The 8,250-nt window shown below is 34.7% G+C and overlaps 2 non-coding genes across 2 annotated transcripts; both read left to right on the top strand.

Moving 5' to 3' along the window:
- Window positions 1–5,853: 5,853 nt before the first annotated feature.
- Window positions 5,854–5,945, top strand: TRNAI-UAU (transfer RNA isoleucine (anticodon UAU)). The gene is given in 2 exon segments: window positions 5,854–5,891; window positions 5,910–5,945. It is a non-coding gene; the product is annotated as a tRNA-Ile (tRNA).
- Window positions 5,946–7,617: 1,672 nt separating this feature from the next.
- On the top strand, window positions 7,618–7,689 carry TRNAP-AGG (transfer RNA proline (anticodon AGG)). The gene has a single exon. It is a non-coding gene; the product is annotated as a tRNA-Pro (tRNA).
- Window positions 7,690–8,250: the final 561 nt, after the last annotated feature.

The following is an 8,250-nucleotide window of genomic DNA, read 5'->3' as shown; positions in this document are numbered from 1 at the left end:
TTTTTTTTTTTTGGCTAATGCCATATAAGTTTGCTTCCTTGCTCATTTTCCACTACCAATACTAAACACTGAGTGTATGGTGTAGATGGCTGTAGTTATAGTATATTACAGAACATAACAGATGTTCTGTAATAGAGTACAACAAGAACCTTGGTATGCAAATTAAATGGGCAAATCAGGCTGAGTGCCTTGTTATAGGCAATTTCAACTTACCACTCACTGAATGGAAATTATGAACTGGTAACTTCACCTATTGTAGAAGTTTTTTAAACGAACAGTGTTTCCAGACTGCACTTTGAATAATGTATCCATGTATGGAGATGGCACCTAAAACAAGATGCAACTTGTTAAAAGGTCCAAAGAGAGGCAGCCACACCTGGCTAGAATGGCAAAAGGGAAGCACATACACCGAGTGTTCAGTGAATTATGACAACCTACCTAATACTTCGCAGGTCCTTTTGCCCTCAGTACAGCAGCTATCCGACTTGGCATTGATTCAACAAGGTGTCTGAAGTGTTCGGGAGGTATGCCCAACCAAGATGTGTGTAATGCGGCCAGCAATGCAGGTATGGAGATGATTGGTGTATCCAGACGCCTGATATACCTTTCCATAGTGTCCCCCACAAGTGCTCTATGGGATTGATATCAGGTGAGTTCGGAAGCCAGTCAATATGTTGGAAGTCAGAACTGTGTTCCTAAAACCATTCCTACAACAAATGCCCAATGGCTTGGTGCATTGTCATCTTGGAAGACACCAATGCCATTCAGGCAAAAGTGTAACATAGTGGGGTGTACACAGTCAGTAAGCAGTTCACGATAGCAGAGACCACTGATACGTTGTTCTGCATGCACCAAGGGTTCAAGTTCCTGCCAGTGAAACATGCCTCACACCATATAACCGCCTCCACTGGCCTGCACTTTTGACACCACGCATGATGGATCAAGAGCCTCATGTTGCTGACGCCAAATCCATACACGACCATCCATGGTGTGAAGTAAATAACGTGCCTCATCCGACCAGCACACCATCTTCCAGTCTTCTAATGTCCAACTTGCATGCTCTTTTAACCAGGCAAGTCTTTTACAGCGATGAACTTTGGTTAGAAGAGGATGCTGTAGGGGTCGTCTGCTGGTATAGCCCATACGCACGATGCATGGTCATGCCAGCTATTGTTCCGGGTGGGCCCACGTTGTATTGGGTAGTCAACTCTTCAACAGGGCTGCACCAGTTCGCCTGTACGAGTCTTCAGACCCAGCACTCACCTCTAACAGCAACCTTTTGCTGACCATTGCAGTTTTGCCGTCGGGTTGTTGTTTGACCTTTTTGACACCAGTCCCAGTATACTTTAACAACGACGGCTCTCAAACATCCTACCAGTTCAGCCGTTTGGGAAATCGAGGCACCAGCTCATCGATCACCCACAATTTGTCCTCTATCAAAGTCTGATAAATCCTTCCTTTTACCCATCACGCTCGGAATTTTACTACCCACTGAACCACTGACACCTTATCTATGCTACATAGGTCGACTAACTACGTACTCTCGTACCTCACGTGGTCAATGGGTCGCATTGAGTTTTCATAGGGAGGGATGGTCATAATTCAGTGATCACTCACATTGAATATGGGGGGCCACATAGTTGGTAAATATGACACTTTAGAGGGGGATTGTAAAATGAATGTGAAATTTTCACAGTTAAAATGACATCAGAACTAAAACTCAAATTCAAATTACAGCAAAGTTTAGATGGACCATAGAAGTTTTATTTTAATCAGTGTGTTGTTAAATAATAGAATAAGTTAACTCTGTGGGTAGACAAGGCTGACCAACAGGAAGTGGATTGGTACCTACATGATGTGGGAAACACGCATATTTATTAATGCTACCATACATATAAGCACTAAAAACTGATACAAATTAATAAAACTACATAAAGTTTTATCCAATTTTGAGATAAGTGAAATCTGCAACTTATTCTAAGTGAATATGTTAAATAAAATTTTAGAACATACAAAGCTTTTAACACATCGATACAATATTAATAAGAATAAATGCTTTCCCCCCATTTTTTTTTTTACCTCTGAGGTTTCCTCATAAAAATTCAAGTTGTTTGATGGTCCTGGACTACTATTTACACTTTCACTAGTCCTAAGGGGTGAATTATGCATGCTACCACCACCACTGCTACTACCACACCCACTACCAGTGTCATCATAATTTGCTGCTTGATATGTAGGAGGTTTAGGACTATAACAATTTGCTGAATCATACTGTCTACAATGTATATAATTCGTATACTAAAAACAATAATAAACAACGGCATTCGTACATACGAGCACTTGTCTGCTTAATCCTTTCACACTATTTCACCATTCTCACCAAACTTGGTAATAGTGACTCTTGGTACTCCAAAACAGCATGAAAAGATCGAAATTCTCACTTGGTTTCTCATGAAAAGGATATTTGAAAATTTCTTTATCCAAGAAGCTGTTTTGGCAGAACGTTGCATCTTAAATACAATTTTAAAAAATAAAAAGAAAGTTAAGTTTCACCGATTCACTTTCTGGGTGTAAACACTGCTTTCATAAGATGGCCAACCGTGGGCTAAAAAATGAAGAAAACCCCAATAAGAGAGAGGACAACCTGCAAGTTTTGTGTGTTGTGTATATAACTTTGAAAATTGTAACAAAATATAAATATAACTTCATATCGACTGACATAAAAAAAGTTTAAATTCAGAATGAGTAATTTTTAAAAAAGTCCTATGCAAAATATGGTGCGCATCTGAAATATTATCCATTCCAATACAGGATATCAAATCTATTTGAAAGCATCGTAAATGTGATATTTTCAAAGAAGCTAAGAAATGTTTCATGAAAAATAACCAATTGCCGAAGCATTTGATAAATCTTGCGTTCGTGTCAAAATTAAGGCTTAAGAATGAACTACATATACTAAAGATTTCAATATATAAACTTACAGCTGCTTATAGGCCATCTAAAAGGTTTTGTTTCTTATTACTACAAATATCTGCAATTCTCCTACCTTGATTTCCTCTGTGCTTGAGAACAAATCTGGTTTCTTCCATAAATTCTAAAAAAGACCCCGCTGTCTTGTAAATGTTCATCATTACACCTCTCGATTATACAGAAAAAGAGAACTGTAATAGGTTTGTTAAATACAAAATAGCACGACTGGCTTTTTAAATAACGTATAATAAAATCACGCAAATACACCACACTTAAAATTAATAAATAATATACACTAAAAGTTATTAAAACATACTAATTCTATCCACCGCGCACAAATGAATGTTTAGTGAAGACCAAATCGTGAAAAAAAAATCTCGTCTGCCTTTCGGTTTCTATGGTTACGCGTTCACGTAGAGCACGTGCTAAGTGCCAGCAGACCTTTGGGGAATTTAAAAGGAATGTTGATATAATACGAAGTATAAATGAAACTAAATCTACTGAATAACTGATATTTTTCAGCTTCTAATAAGTGAAAATTTTAAAATATCAAAATCATTATCAAAGATTCTAAATATAGTCCTGTTTATATCTTACAGTTTTACGCATTTACTCTGACATATGTCAGAGCATCCTGCTAAAAAGAAAGAAAAAAAAAAAAACACAGAAAACCCTAATACTCTATTAGTTTGATTTAATGTTATTGCTGTTTTTTTTTTTTTTTTTTTTGCATTTTAATAACATAACAGGAATGAAATAATTACCAATAATTTAAAATAAATTATATGCAGCAAAACTTTACTACGTGGCTCCTTGGTCAAAAGGTGTGATTTTTCGCTTAGGGTGCTAGAGGTTCCCAGTTCAATACCGAAGTGAACTGCAGGCCTTGATCTGATCATCGAATACTTTTACAGCATTTTTTCATGTACCTAAAAGTAGCTACCAAACACAGTAATATTCTTTTATTTTTTGTTATGTTAAACAAAATAAAATGTACATCCATAAATTGCGATACTTCTTCTTCTTCTTAGGATTTATTCCGTTATCACAGCGATTACTCTCAACCTAACATCAAAAAGTCATTCCTTTATTCTTTTTTTTTCACTCTCTTCTATCTTCCCAATCTCCGTTCACTGTCCTCTTCTATTCATAGCTGTTCTCACACCCTCTATCCACTTCTGTCTTGGTCTTCCTCTCTTTTCCCTTCTCCATGGCATCCATTCCATGGCTGCTCTGATTATCACAACTTAAAAAAAAAAAAAAAAAAAAAAAAAGCAATGTCCGCAATGCGTTACATTTCAGATGCATTCGATTTTTTTTTTCGTAAATTAATTGAATTGTTTTCAATAAAATTGAATTAAATTAATTGTTTTCTTTTTCTGTGATTAACAGGAGTAAAAAGTAAATATCTTCTTATCAGTTAATTATTAAAATTATAATTTTATAGAACACTTAATAAAACTCTATACTTATATACATTCTTTAGCCTTAGTAGACCAATTTAATTGCAGCTGTATAATATTTATTACCTTCTCCCATATGATTTTCACTTTTTCAAGCGTCTTCTTCTCTCTCCAGAAAAAATCTTGCATAACAATACATGTGAAGTGTGCACGGACTGTCTAACGTTAATAAAAATCACGTTTAATCTATGAATTTATTTCTTCCATAGAAATTATATGGCAAAAATAAATTATAATTTCTAGATGTCTATTCGTCCGATTTTAATGAAATCTGCGATGGCTCGATAAATCTTTCTAAAAGAACTAAATATAAAATGTCATTGAAATCCGTCCACTGGAGTCGAATTGTTACATGCGAACGGACAGACAGACAGACGGACATAGTAAATAAAATGGGCGAACTTGCCTAAAAAGAAGTTAATGTAGGCAGTTCGTTAAATTTTTATTTTTGAAATTAATTGATTTTTTATATTTTCTGTAATTAATAGAAGTGAAAATTAAATAGCCAATTATCTTTTTACTAATTAATTACTCATTGATTAACTAATAATATATAAAAATAATTATTTTCTCTTCACTGTCCATACTTACCAATCCAATATTCATTCAGTGTTTTGGTTTTGTAATACTTTTAGGGTTAGTTTCCTGGCAGCGCCGGCCACAAGCATGTTCAACAGGTTCTGCTGAACCGGTTGAACACACTACGATTATAGTTTTTCTTTAAGAGCTGATCGTCTTCCCCAGTGGCGCAATTGGTTAGCGCGCGGTACTTATAATGTGGTGTATCTACACTGATATTCTATAGATGTAGAATGTTAAAATATTATGCCTTGTTGCATTTATTTTATTTAAATAAATGCGTTACATATGGAAATCAAGAATGGTACCGCGTGGTCACGTTAGATAAACATAGCGCGTGACCACGATTAAACAGATCTTGTTTTACCACAGTAAAACAAGATCTGTTATGTATTTGTTACGTATTACCACATAAGCCGCATCTCTCTTCTCCCATTGGCTGAATAAATATCATTAGGAGGGAAATTGTTTTAATTTATAGAAAGATAATAATTTTCATTGTCACATAGCAGCGATATTGCATTTATTATTATACATGGTATGTGCATTTGCCTAGGTACAGTGGTCGGGGGACGAACAATGGAATTACTAGCTCCAGGGGCTCCCGAAGATGTGTGTTAGGGGGCCCCGCACTAACTAAATAAAGACAATAAGCCATATCAGTTTTCCACTAAGCGTTCTGTCAGTCTAGGCCTTGCGCTGTTACTTTACGTGGTGTTTCGCGAAGATAAGGCTGCCTTACCCTGACCAAGGTCAACTGGCAGCCTTGTATTCAACTTTCCAACCGTTCACTTCCTTCTGAAATGAACTTTCTACTCTGAAAGGAAACAGATGATCGTCTTCCCCAGTGGCGCAATTGGTTAGCGCGCGGTACTTATAAGACAGTACTTCTGAGTGATGCCGAGGTTGTGAGTTCGAGCCTCACCTGGGGAAACTATATTTTTTTTTCTATTTATTTTTAAAATCAATGATGTAACTCTTTTGGTACAATATCTACCTAATTACAGTCATCAATTGCTTACATTTACGTGGGTGTAAACATCCAACATAAAAATTCTGTTCTTATGATAATTGTTTTTTTTTTTTTTTTTTTTTTTTTTTTAAATTCCATGTCCAGATAAGTTCCCAAACTTCTAAAAAAAGATATAATTTTATGAAATGATTTATTCATGACAATCTAAAGCCGTATATGTTAAAAAAATTATGCAGAAGCTAGTTACATTGTGTTAAATGCTCTATAAAGTTGTGGAACTGGTTATTTATTTATTATTATTATTTTTTTTTCATAACAGGTAATTTACAGTTGTATATAATTTTTGCGAGATGTGTAATCAAATTGAAAGTTAATCTATAATACATTATCCGAACTGTTCTTCAATGTTTGTTCACAGTATTGGCACCTTTATCTACAAAAATAAATTATATCGTTCGAACAGTCTCAACCATGAATCGAGTTTATTATATTAATCAGAATTTAATAAGTTAATTTTTAAATACGAAATGTAATAGAGGCTTTGCTAACTTTCTCAACTTTCTTTCTCCAATTTTCTCAACCTCCAACTCATGCAAGTGATGCACGGTACTAAGTCTATAGGTTCTAAATAAGAGTAGGAGTGTGTTATAGGCCTAATGACCCGAATGAGTACAATGAACAATTGTACAGAGAAATAGAGTGGGCTAGGTATGATTCTCGCCTTGGGTGCGAGAGGTCCCCGGTTCAAATCCCGGACCTCTTAAATAACAAATAATAATTATTATTTACAATACAACTTGGAAATACATTTACTTGTATTGATTCACAACATAATAATGCTAATAATTTTTCCCTCGGTACTGTTTATAAGTTAGGGTGGAGGTGGGGACTGTTGGCTACAAAAAAGTGAAGCTGGTAATACCGCATTTATTAAAAAACTATTATTTTTATATCTTAAAAGGTAACACAAAAATGTGTAACTTGCCTTAATATTGGTGCTTATGTTTTAACCAATGCTTTGCTATTTTGCATAATTTATTAATCAGTTAATTTTACTGAAATAACAATTAAAGTTTGATATATCTGAATTAAGAATAAGTGTGGCTCGTTGGTCTAGGGGTATGATTCTCGCTTTGGGTGCGAGAGGTCCCGGGTTCAAATCCCGGACGAGCCCGTTTTTTTTTTTTTCTTTAACTGATCTCTTATTTATCGAAAATTACTTTCCAACATATACTCAACCAAATTGCTAAATTCCAAAAAAATATATCTTTAAGCATTAATTATAAATATAATAATTATTGATTATTTACAATACAGTTTGGAAATGCATTTACGTGTATTGATAATTCGCAAGATAATGATGTTAAAAATTTTTTCCTCGATAGTTTAAGTTGGGGTGGAGTTAACTACAAAAAAATTGAAGTTTTAACGCATTCATTGAGAAACTTCTATAAATAATTATTTTTATATCTTATAAGGTAACACTAAAATGTGTAACTTGCTTTTTTCTGAATATTGATGCTTATACTTTAACTGATCATTTTTAATTTTGCGTAATTTATTAATCAATTAATTTTAATGACAATAACAGTTAAAAATTTGATATACATTGGATTAAATACTTGTTATCGTGGCTCGTTGGTCTAGGGGTATGATTCTCGCTTAGGGTGCGAGAGGTCCCGGGTTCAAATCCCGGACGAGCCCGTTGTTTTTTAATCATGTTTTACACGTTAATTTTTAATGTATGAAAACTGTCATCTTACCAGAATATATCTAAATAAATAAAATAAAATAAAATAAGTAATAATAAATAAATGAAGATGGGGGATTGTTTCTTAAATGTTATAACCGTTTAAGAAACGTTTGGGGGCTTCTTAAAAAGGGCCATCCCTTTTGTTTGGCCCTGATAACTACAAGATTGCCACTTTTGTCTGTGTCCCTAATAATTTGACAGTGTATGTAATAAACTGCCTCAGTTTATTAAAGCAGAAATTGCAAAGTGTAGAACATCCCTTGGGGGGGCATACTTAATTTTGGGGAACGTGTTCTTTCGTAAATACTTCGATCCATTTTTAAAACCGTTACAAAATTGATAATAAAATATGTTTGCTAACGGTACTAATCGTTGCCTTAAAAGGAAAAAAAAAAAGTGTTATGTAATGTGTCGTCTGCCATCATGGGCAGGCCGTCCCAAGGGTGAAAGGGGTGTACTGAACCCGGGCGCCAACGTTGAAGGGGCGTCTGAAAACCTGAAACTCACATACA

This window comes from Mastigoproctus giganteus, chromosome 6, assembly GCF_048544385.1.
Source record: "Mastigoproctus giganteus isolate SK-2022 chromosome 6, ASM4854438v1, whole genome shotgun sequence".
In the NCBI taxonomy this organism is placed as follows: Eukaryota; Metazoa; Arthropoda; class Arachnida; order Uropygi; family Thelyphonidae; genus Mastigoproctus; species Mastigoproctus giganteus.
Note: the sequence above shows the minus strand (reverse complement) of the source record. Positions and strands in the feature narration are given on the sequence as shown.